Here is a 17,274-nt window from a genome sequence, read left to right as displayed (position 1 = left end):
GTCCGCAAGAAACGTCGAAGAAGCGACCGAAGAACCCTAGAAACCCTCGGTAGCGATTGATGAATTTATTTTCTTCGAATTTAAAGATCAGAATTTATTTTCATAAAATAAATTCTCATATCAAACAAATGAGGTAAAATGTGTTTGTCCTCAAATCAATCAAGTGGGCCATTAGCATAGACAACGCCCCTTGATACGTAGTAGTTGTTGCGGACTTGTTAATGTTATACCATGAATGAGAGTCCACCTTGCAAGCTGGACCTTAGTTCTAAACAACATATAAATTATGTATTTTTAGTATTTAAATTGTGAACTTTTAGAATATAAATTGTATACATAAAGGGAATTTGTGAATGTGAATACAATACAGGGTCACCAATTCTTAATATGTTAATATTGTGTGACTGCAGTATTTGAAATGAACTTGTAAATACAAAACAAGATAATCAATTACATATATATTAACATTGTGCGTTTGTAGTATACGGATTGTGATTTTTTTAAAAGTTATGTACGTTATGAACATTTGGACTCGGATCCACATAATAATTTGCCGTTGTTGCGTAGGGATGGGTATTTCGATTCGGGTTACCCGAACCGGTTCGGTTTTAAACTGAAGTATCGATCGGTACTCGCTTTGGAGTTCGGTTAAAAACCGAACCGAAAATCGATCGTTTAAATATATATATATATATATATATATATATATATATATATATATATATACATGGTTGAAAAAATCGCTAGGCGCCCATCGGGCGCTCGGGGAGCGCCTAGTGCCTAGGGCGCCTAGGCGGGGATTAATCAGCGCCTAGGCGCCAATGTATTTTTTATTTTATTTTTTATTTTTAAAAAATTTCTTTAAAGTTTTTAAGACTTGATAATTATAAACTATTTAATACTTTAATAGTTAATACTAAAATATTAAATGTTAACCTAAAAACATCTAGAGTTTGAACAATTTAGGGTTATTTCGCTCAAAACGATGTTGTTTTGAGTGAAATAACGCATTTAAAAAAGAATAGACAAATAGTTAATTGGCCGACTAGGCGACCTAGTTGGTGCCTAGGCGACCTAGTTGGTGCCTAGGCGGCCTAGTCGGTGCCTAGGAGACCTTGGCGGTTAGTGCCTAGGCGGCACTTAAGCGGCCTAGTCGGTCGCCTAGCCGGCCAGGCGCCTAGACCACCGATTATGGTGATACGCTAGGCGGCCGGCCAGCGCCTAGCGCCTAGGCGCCGATTAATCGGTGTCTAGGCGGGATTTTTGCAACATTATATATATATATATATATATATATATATATATATATATATATATAATAAATTAAAGAGTTACTTACCGAAATGGTCCCTCAACTATTGCGAAATTATCAATTTAGTCATCGACAATTTTTCTTACCCAATTAAGTTCTCGACTTTGAAAATGATAACCATTTTGATCCTCGGTTAAAATTTCATCCATAAGCTGTTAAATTGAAAGACAAAAAAGTAATTTCATATATTTCATTTAGTAAATCTTTCTTCCTCGTTAATCCAGTCGGTGTTGCTGCAATAGATGTTCCAAGGGTTCTTGAAGTAATTGTATTAAGTCATTTCAAAAAAAAAATTAATGATGTTTGATTGGAGAATGTTGTGCGTGTAACAAGAACAAATTAAGCCAATTATCTGCAGATTGCCTTTTTAAATTTATGATTTATTCGCAAAGATATCGTCATCTCTTCCCAACGACTTACCGAATTGGAAGAGCTATCTCTCTCTCTATCGTCGTCACCGTCGTTGTCGTTGCTATCTCTCTTCCCCAACAATCCGTTTCTGAAGATCGAGAAGTCCATCTTGAAGGACGAGGGCCGCGTTGTTCGGAGCCGACAGCACCGCCGCGCCTGCCGACCACCGGTTCATATCCAGTGCCTTCACGTACGCCCGCCTTGGCGCCCACTGTGATTCTGTGAAACCAACCCAAATCAGATATAAAAAACCCAAAAGCAAATCAGAAACGAAAACCGCCGTTGGATCTGCCTCGAGAAGCCAAGAGGAGCTGTTGAACCTCGTTGGATCTGCTACTACACCACCGGAGACCATCGCCACTACTGGAGTTCACCGATGTAGCCGCCAGAGCAGAAATCAATGTCGCTGGGAAAACAAAGGTCGCCAGAAGCATGAGGGAGGTCGCCGCCAAGCTTGCCGCTGCTGCCTGCTGGTAGAAGAGTCACTTGCTGACAGGGACGGAGGCAGTATGGGGGCAGCTGCCCCCACTCCCTCTACTCCACCCCTTTATATATATGTATGTATATATCGACATATATAGCATTAAATGTTATATAAAATTTATATTTATATTTATGTTACTAATGGTTAAAGTAGCTTAGTTGGTTGAACTTCAAATTGAATTTTTAAAAAAGTATATGATCATAGGTTTGAATCTCATTAAAAACACTTTTCCTTATCTTCACTTATTTATTTTATATCTTTCATTCCTTCCCAAGATAAATATTTTTTAGCCTACTTTTATGAATCATTTAATTAACAAATTAAATGCTCTTTTAGTCTACTTTTTATGAATCATTTAATTAATGTAGTATACAAGTTTATATTATACTTTATTTTATTCAAATTATTTTATCTAATTGATTATGTTTCATGATTTTGTCATAAATATTTTTACATTTTCACCTCACTCAAGTATATTTTTTGCTCCAACTCTTACTAACGTTTAATCTATCAAAGATATTCTATTGTAATTTATAATATATTTTATATTTTAACCTTATTATTGTTGAAAAAAATAGCTTAAAATGACATATTAAGTGGTTATTTTGTGGTACAATTATCAGTGGGGTCCAATTCCGATTTGGGTCGGGTCAAAGTGGATTCGGATTCTTCGTAGTGAAACGAAGATATTGATATATTGTACGCTAAAAACGGATAATGGGTGAATGAGATATTGATTCTCAAAGTAGACCCATTTGAGTTGGAAAATGAAGGGAAAAGTGAGCTTTTGTCCAACATTGGTTTTGTAAGAGGATTTGCCCCCCTTTTTATACAAGAGCTCTTTTGGAGCTTGTAGAATTGTATAGCGTAGAGGCTCTCTCGCGCGGGGGTGGGGGGGGGGGTGTGTGCAAATCAAATTCTAACTAGAAACGAGATCGAAAAGGCTTTATTCAAGCCCGAGCTCGTGTGCGCCGGCACCTGGGGATCTTGTGCTACTGGTTCGGCCTTGAAGCTTTTTACAACAAGAAATCAAAGGAATTCCAGTACGTTTTAGCTTCCAAAAACTCTACTTCTACTCTCTTTCTTTAGCCAACAGTGTTCATACTTTGCTTTGTTTGCCGGGTTCTTTGTTTGGGTGCTTAAACAAAGAATCGTAGCACGTTTTATCCTGAGAAACCTAGGCTACAACGCTCCTAGCACTTGTGGGAGGTAGCAAATAAAGTTTTAAGGAAAAGAAAAATATCCCATATAATAATAATGTTTCCGTAGGATTATTATTTTGGTTTTTTCCATTTTATTACCCAAAAATCTTAAAACATTATTTGTTCCCGTTGGTTGTTTATCTCTAATTTCCTAGAAGAAATGGAGAACCCCGCTTTGCCAATTCATGGGGAGGAGAATGTTGTTGAGAACAACAATGGTGGGAATGGCAACAACGTTGCAAATTCCCAAGCACCACCAGTGAACGTTAATTCACAAGACGGTGGGAGCACCGAGGGATATATTCCAATGACTCGGGTACCTTCGGTACCGAGTGGTTCGGCCGAAAGACCGGAGAAGTTCACCGGTAGTGGATCGAACTTCAAGAGGTGGCAACAAAAGATGTTGTTCTACCTGGCAACTCTCGGCTTGGCAAGGTTCTTGACCGAGAGAGTTCCCGAGTTAAGGGAACAGGATGCCCAATCCGTGATGGCAGTGATCCAGCGACTCAGAATTGAGGATGGGAACAGGACGAATGATGGGAGGAATCCTGTCAGTAGTGGCGCTAAGGCCAACGTTGTGGAACACGGTAAAATCTCCAAGAAGGACAAGTGAAAGCTAGTTCCGAATGGAGGCATTACCAAGAAGAAGTTTCATGGAAAATGCTTTAATTGTGGCCAGTCTGACTACAAGTCGTCTGAATGCAAAGTTCCGAAGAAGAAGAACAAGAATTCTGAAGCCAACATGGTTGAAGAAAGCAGTCAGAAGGAGCTCGAGATTAACCTTTCGGCTATGGTGACCGAGGTGAACCTCGCGGACTCTAACCCACGAGAGTGGTTCATCGATACTGGTGCAACAAGGCATTTGTGTTGCAACCGAGAGATGTTCAACACCTTTGAGACCGTTGAGGGCGAGACGGTTTGGATGGGAAACTCTGCTCAGTCTGCTGTGGAAGGCGTGGGCAAGGTGGTTCTGAAGATGAATTCCGGGAAGGAACTGACGTTGAACAACGTGTTGCATGTTTCAGAGCTGAGGAAGAATCTGGTGTCTGGCTCGCTGCTGAACAAGCATGGATTCCGCATGGTGTTCAAGTCAGACAAGGTTGTTTTGTCTAAGTTAGGAATGTTTGTAGGCAAAGGTTATGTAACTGATGGGCTTTTTAAGCTCAATGTAATGCCTATTGTCATGCATAAGAGCAAAGTTACTTCCGTTCTTCCAATTTGTGACACGGTAGACTAGGTCATGTTAATTTTAATTCTATACGTAGATTAATTAACATGAACCATATTCCTAATTTTCAAATTAACACAAATAACAAGTGTGAAATTTGTGTTGAGGCAAAACTAACGAAAGTACCTTTCAAATCGGTTGAAAGGGAAACCGAACCACTAGAATTAATTCATAGTGATTTTTGTGATTTCAGATCGATACAAACGAGAGGTGGTAATAAATATTTTCTCACGTTTATCGATGATAGCACACATTATTGCTATGTGTATTTGCTTAAAAGCAAAGACGAAGCCTTGGAAAAATTCATTCTTTATAAGAATGAAGTTGAAAACCAACTTAATCGTAAGATTAAGAAGGTTAGAAGCGATAGAGGTGGTGAGTACGAAGCACCTATTGGTGACTTCTGTGCTAGTGTAGGTATCATCACGAGCGTACGGCACCTTACGCACCTCAATCGAACGGTGTTGTCGAACTAAAGAATCGTACATTGAAAGATATGATGAATGCGATGCTTATAAGTTCGGGCCTATCTCAATGCATGTGGGGGGGGGGGGGGGGGAGGCGATTTTGACAAGTAATTACCATTTAAATAAGGTACCTCACAAGAAGCTCGATAAGACTCCTTATAAGCTGTGGAACTGTAGGAAACCCTCCTACCAGTACCTGAAAGTGTGGGGGTGTCTTGCTAAAGTTTTGGTGCCAACACCTAAGAAAGTAAAGATAGGTCCTAAGACGGTGGACTGTATCTTTATTGGCTATGCACATAACAGTAGTGCTTATCAGTTCTTAGTACACGAATCCCTTAATCCGGACGTACATAAGAACACGATAATAGAATCAAGGAATGCATCTTTCTTTGAAAATGATTTTGCTTGAAGGTCCAACGAGGGACCGAGTACGTCAAAACGAACGTTTGACGAAGCTATGGATAATGATAGTGGGGAATCCGAGAGAGAACCCGAGCTCGAGCGGAGACGCAGTAAGCGGGCGAGAGTTGAAAAATCATTTGGTCGTGATTTTCTAACTTGTTGGAGTACGATTCGGGTACTCTAACTTGTTTATTAGAAAATGAACCTGATTTTCTATCTTGTTTGATAGAGAACGAGCCTCGAACATATGTAGAAGCCGTGACTTCTACGGAAGGACCAATATGGAAAGAGGCTATTAAAAGTGAAGTGGATTCTATTCTACAGAATCACACTTGGGAACTTGTTGATCTTCCTTCGGGTAGTAAACCCTTAGGATCCAAGTGGGTCTTTAAAAGGAAGATGAAACCCGATGGTTCCATCGAGATGTATAAGGCTAGGCTTGTAATCAAGGGTTACAGGCAACGCGAGGGCCTTGATTACTTCAACAGTATTCTCCCGTGACGAGAATAAACTCCATTAGGATGATACTTGCCATAGCCGCGTTGCGGAATCTGAAAGTTCATCAAATGGACGTTAAAACCGCTTTCCTAAATGGTGAATTAGATGAGGAAATCTATATGGAACAACCCGAAGGGTTCGTGGTTCCGGGCCAAGAAAGAAAAGTGTGTATGTTGGTTAAATTGCTATATGTTTTAAAACAAGCGCCTAAGCAATGGCATGAGAAGTTTGACCATGTGATGTTAACTAATGGGTTTAAAATAAACGAAAGTGACAAATGTGTCTACGTTAAGGAAACAATAGACGGCTATGTCATTCTTTGTTTATACGTAGATTATATGCTCATCGTTGGTAGTAACGATCGGATGATCAAATCTACCAAAAACATGTTAAATGCGAGATTTGACATGAAGGATATGGGTTTGGCTTATTTAATCCTCGGGATTAGAATCATTAGAAGACCTAATGGTCTTGTGTTGAGCTAATGACATTATATTGTTAAAATCCTTGAAAATTTTAACAAGGATAATCATCAAAGGACTAGGACGCCATTAGATCGAAGCATTCATCTAACCAAGAACCACGGGGAGTGTATTTCTCAAGTAGAATATGCTCGGGTTATTGGTAGTTTGATGTATCTTATGAGCTGTACTAGGCCAGATATTGCCTTTGCGGTTAGTAAACTCAGTAGATATACAAGCAACCCCGGTGCCATGCACTGGACGACAATAGTGAAGGTTATGAGATACTTAAGGTATACTCGAGACCTTGGACCGTACTATGGGAGATATCCTGCTGTACTTGAAGGGTATAGCGACGCTAGCTGGATATCTGATATTAAGGACTCCAAGTCCACGAGTGGCTACGTGTTTACACTAGCCGGTGCAGCCGTTCCATGGAAATCCTCTAAACCGACCGTGATAGCTAAATCCACGATGGAATCTGAGCTGATAGCCTTGGACAAATGTTGTGAAGAGGCTGAATGGCTACGCCATTTTTTAGAGGATATTCCTAATTGGGAAAAACCTGTACCTCCAATGTGTGTGCATCGTGATAATCAAGCCGCAATTGGAAGAGTACAGAGTCATATGTATAATGGTAAGTCTAGACATGTGCGTCGTAGACATAATACTGTAACACCCCCGATTTTCATGTCATTTTAAACTTAAATATGCAAGATAAACTAACCACAAAAACATAAAGCAAAGCACAGCGGAAATCTACTATTATAAAAACCGGGAAAAAGGGAGTGCTATGCCACGTTCACACCATTGTGAACGCACAAGCAAAAACCAACATCAACAAACTAATATGTTCAACATAAGGGGCACACAGGCCCAAAACACAACTAAAACAGTCCACGGGATCTAATCTATCCATGACTATCGCGCTGGCCGACTACTCAGCGAATAATGCTGGTAACCCATCAATACGCGTTAAATATCATACATAGATAGTTTAATACAAAATCATTTTCGAAACGGAATACAGTATATATTATTTCAAAATCATAGATAGAGAGAAGTCAACTGCAAAGACTCTATTTCACTCTTAATCAAGACACGGGAATCAACATCCCAAGACAACATCAAGACACGAGCAACAACAGAACACTCAACACGCACAAGATGTAATCTACTGATCACAAAGCAGAAAACATCAAGGCAAGGACAACAACAACAATGAGTACAACTCGAGGCGTATTCTACTGATCACAAAGTAGAATACCACTCGACATGCTTAACAGAAAAGATAGACAACCACTCATTGGCAACACATGCCACCGTGACACTACATGTCACATGTTCCAACCTTATGCCCTGTTCCAACCTTATGCCTACCCCCTGCCTTATTACAGTTCCAACCGTTACCTCCGAGAACCCCTGTACTTCTGAGTCCAACCTTATGCCTCCGGGAACCGTCGTTCCCCCACCAACAACCGCTAACATTTCCGCCGACAAGTGGTACACGAGGGTACCGTTCATATCAATCACACAACCGCCAACAAGTGAGCCTGAAGCCCATAAAACAACTCCATAATATCATTTTGAGGCCACCACGAGGACCACTTCTGTACCTTGGTGATTAATGTCCCATTCCATTAATCGTGCAATCCAGGTACAGCCAATACACACCTCATCATAGGAATCAATCAACGGATCACAACGAAGATATGAAACCATACTCAATCAAGGAATGATTACAAACCGACAACAACGATGATCAACACAAGTTATCATCCACATTAGGAACGAACAAACCACACACGCTAGCATTTCAATATCAAACTAGCATGCTTAGCAACTGGGTAAACCAAACATAGTTCCGATGAACATACAAGACTCATCATGGTTTAACGAATCACAAGGTTGAACACTTAGCACGATTCAAAACACCAAAACCTACATAGATTCCTACCATCATGTTCTAGACATACGAAACATCAAGAAGACACTCAAATAGCCCAACAAAAGAACATCGGGAAGTCAAAACATCAATTATCGAACCAAAAGAATCACGGGGAACAAATCCCCAAACATCGACAATATTGAACCCGCAGGTGGGGCCACGGGTGGACCCCCACCCGTCGTTCCGCCCACGGGAACCACTTCCCACACCAAGTGTACCCCGCGGGTGGGGCGGCGGGTGGCCCCTACCCGCCGTTCCGCTCGCGGGTACATACCCTGTACCAAAATAATCCCTTCGAGAATTTTCAACACCAAGCTCAAATTCAAGTCCAAAACACCCAAAATCTCACAAAATACAACAATATGACTTGAATCAAAGGAATAGCCAAGCAATGGCATACAAGAACCCTGATAACAAGCTCTAGATATGCATTTTCACAAGATAATGCATCAACACTCACATTTCATAGCAAAAATCACATGTAGAAGTCAAGAAATCATCATATAGGTAAGTAAAATAGATTTTGTAGAGCATGAGTTACCTCTTGTAGCTTAAACCTTCACTTATCACACCTTTTCAAGCTTCTAACAAGGCTCTCCTTCAACACCAACTTCAAGAACACACCAAAAGACCATAAAGATTTCATCTTTAGAAAAAGACACCTTAGAAAGCACTAAAAACACTAAAGGACCAAAGATCTTACCCTCCTATATGCTCAAGAGTAAGAAATGTGGAATCTTGGAGACCAACTTTGAAGATCTTGGAATGCCCAAACTTGGCTTGAAGAAAAAACTAGCTATTTTCTAGAGAGAAGGATGAGCTTTTCTTTTTAGGGTGTTATGCAAAAGAAATGAAAGATGACTCTAGGTTAGCTTGGATACAAACATAAGGTGTAAAGTCTTCTTTACCCTTACTAATGTGGAAAAGTGTAAGGAGACAAGGGAACTATTCACAAAGCTTAGAGTACAACTCATTGACTTGGGTTGACTAGTCAATTACTAGTCCCCGACTATTGAATTTTCAGGATTTTAGGAATAAATTACCAATTAAGCTAGGATTAATTATCTAATTAATCCTTAAATAGAATTTGGATTTACGGGGTGTCACAAATACCATTAGACAACTTCTCACAACTGGTGTTGTCTCGATTGACTACGTAAAGTCAAAAGATAATATAGCGGATCCACTAACCAAAGGGTTATGTAGAGTAGCTGTGAAGAAGTTGAGACGAGGAATTGGTCTAAAGCCCTTGGTATAAAGTTCTATAGTGGACACCCAACCTAGCTGGCACCTAGGTTCAATGGGAAAACTAAATTATGGAATGGAGCGTGTCACTGTGGGGGTCTCGGATTGCCTACCATTCATCGTTAGAAACAGTGGCTCCCGCACAAGGTCAGCATGTTGATGCTTTAGTGATTCGAATGTCGGTTGACATGTGTGAGTATGCGGGATACTCGGAAAAAAATCACTTATGTGAGAGAGAAGTGAGGGTCGCTTCCAAGGAGAATTGATGGGCACAATTCTTCACAAAATCTTGCAGAACCAAGAATGGTGACCCACGACCAAAATGGGCACAGTCATGAGTACGAAGTATGGTTGGGAGGTTCCTGTGTGAGATATGTCATCGTCTACAAAAACGGCAGTCGGTTCAAAGACATCGCGTTCTACCGTACAACCAGTAGAGTAAACATATCTTCACAAGGGAAGGTTCAAAGGGTATAGTGACTCCCTACCTATCCTATGCAGGGTTCGACCGCTTGAACACAGCTGCTTCCGATTTCAAAGCACCCCGAAAATCAATTTTCATTCATGTGGGGGATTGTTGGAAAAAATAGCTTTAAATGGCATATTTAGTGGCTATTTTGTGGTACAATTATCAGTGGGTTCCACTTCCAACTTAGGTCGGGTCAAAGTGGATTCGGATTCTTCGTAGTGAAACGAAGAGATTGATATATTGTACGCTCAAACCGGATAATGGGTGAATGAGATATTGATTCTCAAAGTAGACCCATTTGAGTTGGAAAATGAAGGGAAAAGTGAGCTTTTGTCCCACATTGGTTTGGAAAGAGGATTTTCCCCCCTTTTTATACAAGAACTCTTTCAAAACTTGTAGAATTGTATAGCACAAAGGCTCTTTCGCGGGTGGGAGGAGGGGGTGCAAATCAAATTCCAATTAGAAACGGGATTGAAAAGGCTCGTGTAAGGAAAAGAAAAAAATTTTCAAACTTGTGCTAACCTATCAACGTTTTCCTTCCCAATTTTTCTAACCGTTATTTAAACTTCGCCCCTGCTCAAGTATTTTTCTAGCTCCGTCCCTACTTGCTGACTTTTATTTTGACGAAGGAAACCACAATTATAACTCTTAAGCGTGTACTTGAGAGTGATGGAATGCCTATCATATTAGAAATATTTAACATGCAGTATTTAGTAGCACACTCACGTGGAAAATGAAGCAGAAACTGTTGTACCCGGTGTTCGTATATCAGCAACGTCGAAAATGCACAGCAGCTTTCGTTGAAACCTGGACGGGAAGAGAATTGGAAAATATGGTATATAAGGTTATATCTGTGGCGTGTGTATTAAAACTCCCTTAAAATCATTTGCGACCAGGGTATCGCATGTTCCCGACAGGTAAACACAGATCGACAAGAACAATAGCGTTCATATAACTCAGGCAGTAATGAAGGTTCAACGTCTTTGATGAAATGAAAGGAGTATGTTATATACTGGAAGTAGTAACAGCTCTTTCATTACCATCCATGAAGAATTGCTACAAAGAGGGAGAGCAAAAAGGAGAACCACGCACGTTCACAGTTTGTGATTATTGTGCGGACAAGGTGGTCAAAAGACCCTTAAAATAAGGTTAAAATGTAATGTGCGAAAGCAAAATTTTGACCACACCACATCACGCGTGCGAACCGGGCGACAGCGGCGCGCACGGGATCTCCCCTTGTTTCCTCTTCATAACACTTCAAGCCTTCTAAGAAAGGTTGTAGTTTAAAAGGTGAGAAATAGTGAGGTAGCCAAGCAATGTGGGACTAAGAGACAAACTCAAGCATTGCATTAAATACTTCTTAAATGTTCCCAACAGAAACCTCAGACATGGCCCCGCCAGTGTATAAATGAGTTTTATCTCCTACCACTCATTTCATATCTCCAACAAAAAAAATATAAAAAAAAAATCAAAGCACAAAAATGGTGAGAGTTGTGACGAGATTTTGCTCTTACACGAGCAGATTTATAGCCATTTTCGTATTGGCATAGGTGCCGCGAGATCTAAGGATCATGATACTGGCATTGGTCGCCGCTCTGAACCGGTGTGGGCAAGCCTAGCTGCTGGAGGTCTCTGCCATCACCAACCGCATCCCTCTCCGACCGGCTTTTGAGGCCAAGATAATAGTGACCAAACAAATGATGAGATTCACGCTTCATAGGCACGGGTTTCTCTGCCTCTATGAATTAATTGGCTTCTCATGCAAAATTCCATCAATGCCCTCCAATTTAACGAATTTTTAACGCCTGATCTAATGGAGGACCAAAATTGTTAACATTTTCAAAGTCGAGAACTTAATTAGGTAAGAAAAATTGTCGATGATCAAATTGGTAATTTCACAATAGTCGAGGGATCATTTCGGTAATTAACTCTAAACTAAATAACTAATAAAATAATATTATGACTTGTGACTGTAATGTGAGTTCACGTCTTCACGCCTTCCGACGTTCATCTAAGTATCTAACCCTAATTCCCTTTCGACATCAACACTCACCACTCGCCCTCGCCCTCAGCTTTCCGCCACGCATCCGCCCTCCCCCACGCCTCCGCCAAGCCTCCGCCCTTGATGAGTTAAGTTGCTGTCACGCCTCTGCCATTCTAGATTTCCAGTCGCCTGAGACTCTGACCACAACTGAAGGCCACCTGCGACCAAAGAGGTAATGTTTGCCTTACTCTTTTCTACTTTATATTTTATAGTTTTATACTTTATACATTTCTCAATTTCTTGTTTCAATTTCAATAGTCTTGGAGTCTTGAATTAGGGCTTTTATTTATTTATTTAGACTTAGTGTTTTAGATTTCAATTTCAATAGTCTTGAGGTTGTTTATAGAACTATAGAAGTTAGAACATGTATATGTTCTATACTTGTAAGTTGTATTCATTCCAGTTAATTCCAGTAGTGAACTGGAATGTCATTCCAGAACTGGAATTTAATTCCAGATTCCAGTTCACTGGAATGTCATTCCAGTGTGACTGAAATTTATTTTGACTCCAGTCTCCCATCACTGGAATTAAATTCCACTTTACATTTCAAGTGGATGAGCCGTTTACATTCCAATTTAATAATGCAGATGGATGATTCTACATCTTGTAAGGTGGACCCTCGTCCATGGTATAACAACTCGCTTTGTTCGATATTAAAACTTTGAAAACAAATAATTAAAGATCAAATCAATCATTAATTTTCTTTTTGAATAAACACTGCAACTTTACAATAATTGCATTTCAACTCTTTTTATCAATATACAATTGATAGTCCTTACAAGATTTACAATATGACAAATTTTTTGTGACATGCATCATAGATGACATCCATGTAAGTATTTTAAACAACAAATTGTAATAATAATGGAAAAAAAATACTCCCTCCGTCTCGAATTGGATGTCTCATTTACTTTTTGCACGCTTTTTAATGAATTAAAGTAAATGTTATGCACTTTCCAATTATGCCCCTCACTTTTTCACTTTTGGAAATAAAAATAATAAAGAAAGCAAAAGTTAGAAGGGTAATTTGAAAAAAGTAGAATGATGGTGATGTTCAATTTTGGAAAGTGGACAACATTTTGGGACAAACTAAAAAGGAAAGTAAGACACATAAAATGGGACAGAGGGAGTAGTATTTTCAGTTATTGAGTTATATCCTTACAACTTGTTTGGTTTGTGAAAAAAATTAAGAAGAAATTGAATTCAAATAAAAAATAATAATTAGAATATTTATTTCATTATTTAGTTCGTAAGAAATAAGACATGTGAAGTCAATATAAGAATGAGTTAATTACCGATTTGGTCCCTCGACTATGAAGATTTTACTAATTTGGTCATTGACTTTCAAAATTCCTCAATTTAGTCCTCGGCTATGCCTTTTTTTTACCGAAAATGGTCCTCAGTGTAATTTCCAGTCAAACTAAAAGGGTAAAATGGGAATTTGAAAAAAAAAAACTTCTTCTTCTTCCCTAACTCTGAATCGCTCTGTACTTAGGAGTCATCGAGAAGGCATTAAAAACGAGATTTCCAATGGTTTGACAACTCATTGCTTCCCATCCTCCTACCGAGTCTTCTGTCCACGCTTCTTATTATACGTTTCTTTTTTAAAAAAAATGAAAAATAAAATACCTAGAAAGATTGATGAATTTATTTTCTTCAAATTTAAAGAATTTATTTTCATAAAATAAATTCTCATATCAAACAAATGAGGTAAAATGTGTTTCTCCTCAAATTCAATCAAGTGGGCCATTAGCATAGACAACGCCCCTTAATGCGTAGTAGTTGTTGCGGAGTTGTTATACCATGGATTAGGGTCCACCTTGCAAGGTGAACCTTGGTTCTAAACAACATATAAATTGTGTATTTTTCGTATTAAAATTGTGAACTTTTAAAATATAAATTGTGTACATAAAGGGAATTTGTGATTGTGAATACAATACAGGGTCACCAATTCTTAATATGTTAATATTGTGTGACTGCAGTATTTGAAATGAACTTGTGAATACAAAACAAGATAATCAATTACATATATATTAACATTGTGCATTTGTAGTATACGAATTGTGAATTTTTAAAAAGTTATGTACGTTATGAACATTTGGATCCGGGTCCACCAAATAATATGCCGTTGTTGTGTACCTACTATTTCTCACCTTGGGTTTAGCCCTAAAATCTTCAATACTTTTTTGGATGGACATGGCTTTCACGGCTCGTTATTTGGTTCCTTGTTCGAATTCAGTGTTAGAATTACACCATTTCTGCCGGAGATTGCAGTGCAGCAGCCCATTACGCAAAACCCATAACTTGCACAAAGAATTCAATTTGCAGCAGCAAGTATTAGCTATCAGTCGTGCAGAAGAAGTGAAAATGATTGAGAAAACCAGGTTCCGGTGGGTTGAAATAGGTTCTGATATTACAAAGGAACAAAAACAAGCCATTTCTCAGCTTCCAGTAAAGATGACAAAAAGATGTAAAGCCCTAATCAAACAACTTATTTGCTATTCACCTGAAAAGGGCGGTGTATCAGTGTTGTTGGGTGCCTAGGTGAGGAATATGAAGCCCAAGAGAGCTGATTGGCTGTCAGTTCTTAAAGAATTGGATGGGCTGAATAATCCATTGTATTTTGAGGTATAAACATTTTCTTTTGTTTGGTCTTTGTTATGTGTCACTTGTTCTTTAAATGGTTTTTGGTTCTTTTGCATTGAATTGTGGTTTTTTATATTGTAAATTGCTTGATTGAGTGTTCTTTGGCCTCAAAAAATGCAATATCCCTAACCAGCTTGGTTGGTGTGGGTGGCCGTGTACTCTCATCCCTTAAGAGAGGTCGGGAGTTTGAACCCCCTCTCTTATTAAAAAAATCCAATTTGGCCAGCACTTTGTCCCTTAATTGGGCGGGTCCAGCAGATTAGTCTGAGTATGGTACGAGCTTAAAAGTGCGCCCACACCTTAGTCCAGTGGGAGTGTGTCTACAAGGAGCCACCCCCACAAGAGGGTGAAACTCCAACACTGCGACCTGCAAGGACTCGATCTTATCTCTTTGCCTACAATTAGAGGGTGAAACTCCAACACTGCGACCTGCAAGGGCTCGACCAATCGAGCTATATGCCTTGTATAAGGCATTAGTGAAACCTTGTTTTCTAACACAAGTTGGTGTATAACTCTTTGATTTTAAAAAGGGGAACTTACAGACTTATCATCTGCTTTTAATTTGTTTAGTTTTGAGTTGGTATATGATTCATCCATGCTCACAAGATAGAGTTCCTCTGAACAATTTATGGCATTTTTCGACTTGACACAAAGGAAGAAAGACATTATGCCATTTGAGTTTTGCAATTCTTACCATATTAGGTCTTCTAGCTTCAAAAGACTTATGAGTAGATCAATGGTCAACATTTTTCTTGCAATGTGGAAATAGATGCTTGTGATTTCATGAGATATAGGAATAAGACTACGCATGGGAGAGTAGTGGGCTGACATTTTCTTCTTGAGAAAGTGCTAGATTCTTTTAAGCACTACTGAACTCCCAGCGACCTATTTATTATTGTTTTTTGTATTTTTCTTAGGTGGCTCAACTTGCCCTTGTACAGAAATTCTTTGAAGCTAACATTCGTGATTATACCAAAATCATTCATGGCTGTGCAAAGCAAAATCTTGTCCGAGAAGCTGAAAATATGGTTTTGACGATGAAAAATAGAGGCTTCATACGTGACCAGGCGTTGCTTACAGTTTCAATTCACATGTACAGCAAGGTTGGGAATCTTAAGCTGGCAGAATATACATTTGAAGAGTTGATGCTGCTTAGAGGACCGTTGGACAGAAGATCCTACGGGTCAATGATTATGGCCTATATTAGAGCCGGAGAACTTATTAAAGCAAAGGGCTTGCTTAGAGTAATGGACGACCAAGAGATTTATGCTGGAAGAGAAGTTTATAAAGCACTGCTGAGAGTGTACTCCATGATTGGCGACAACAAAGGAGCTCAAAGGGTTTTCAATGCACTCCAATTAGCGGGCATCATCCCTGATGCCAAGATTTGTGGGCTAGTTGTAAATGCTTATCTCGTGGCAGGCCAACTCTCCGATGCTTGTATTGCTTTTGAAAATATGAGGGCAGTTGGTATTGTACCAAACGACAAATGCGTGGCATTGCTATTTACTGCATATGAAAGGGAGAATGACCTAAACAAGGCATTAGACATTTTAATAGATTTGGAGAAGGGAGGCATTATGCTCGGGAAAGAAGCTTCTAACATACTGGCTCGTTGGTTCCGGAGGCTTGGGGTGATTGAAGAAGTGGAGGTTGTATTGAGAGAATATAAATCAAGGGTAGCACAAAAAGAAGGTGATGACATTATCTTTCATTGTGCGACTTAATTTCAAGTAGTTGTTGCTATAGTTTGACAAAAGCATTTTGCTTGAATTTGTTTGTATAGTTTTGTATTTTTTATATGTTCCTCCTATAAGAAAAGGGTGTTATTGGGGAGTTCTTTATGATTCTCATTTCTATACCAATTTCAAAGTCCAAAAACTTGTTGTGAAGAGATCTTTCAGGTTGAGGTGGTTGAAACTTAGAACATTTTGTTACAATTGAAGTTGATAGGCCAAAGCCCAACATGACAAGGTATGATTTCTTGCTTTCAATCTGCCACTCGAATACCAACTGAGCTGCTCGTGCAATACTATTAGAAGTAGGGTCGAGCCCTAAACCTTAGGGTGGCTAAGGAGATCACTCAATCATATAGGTTGTCTTGTTTGATTGACCACTCATGAAACATGAAGCTAACAAGGATTTGCCCGCAATAAGATCCACTCCTCTCACAATGTCTTGCTCTTTCTCCCTCACAAGGACTTCATCTCTCTTATTGAGAAGATAGGAAACTCCATTAATGGTTTCTAACAAGTCTTCATGTACCATGTACACACCCATAATAAAGATCCATTTGACTAGACTTCGTTCAAAAAAGTTTTTAATTTTTTTTTCTTGATTTCCATGTAAAAATCTTGTGTTCTTTTTGTACTTAACTTCACTTTCCATTACCTAAATAAACGAGTAGGTGCTAATGAGTATTAAATTTACAACTTAATGAAATTGTTTTGAAAATAT

At 39.1% G+C, this 17,274-nt stretch overlaps 1 pseudogene; it reads left to right on the top strand.

The window, feature by feature from the left end:
• The first annotated feature begins 200 nt into the window (after window positions 1-200).
• LOC109186978 lies at window positions 201-16,653 on the top strand (annotated as a pseudogene).
• Window positions 16,654-17,274: the final 621 nt, after the last annotated feature.

The sequence above is a fragment of the Ipomoea nil genome, unplaced genomic scaffold (assembly GCF_001879475.1).
Source record: "Ipomoea nil cultivar Tokyo-kokei standard unplaced genomic scaffold, Asagao_1.1 scaffold1416, whole genome shotgun sequence".
Lineage (NCBI taxonomy): Eukaryota > Viridiplantae > Streptophyta > Magnoliopsida > Solanales > Convolvulaceae > Ipomoea > Ipomoea nil.
The sequence above is the reverse complement of the archived record's forward strand: the minus strand, read 5'-3'. Positions and strand labels throughout refer to the sequence as shown.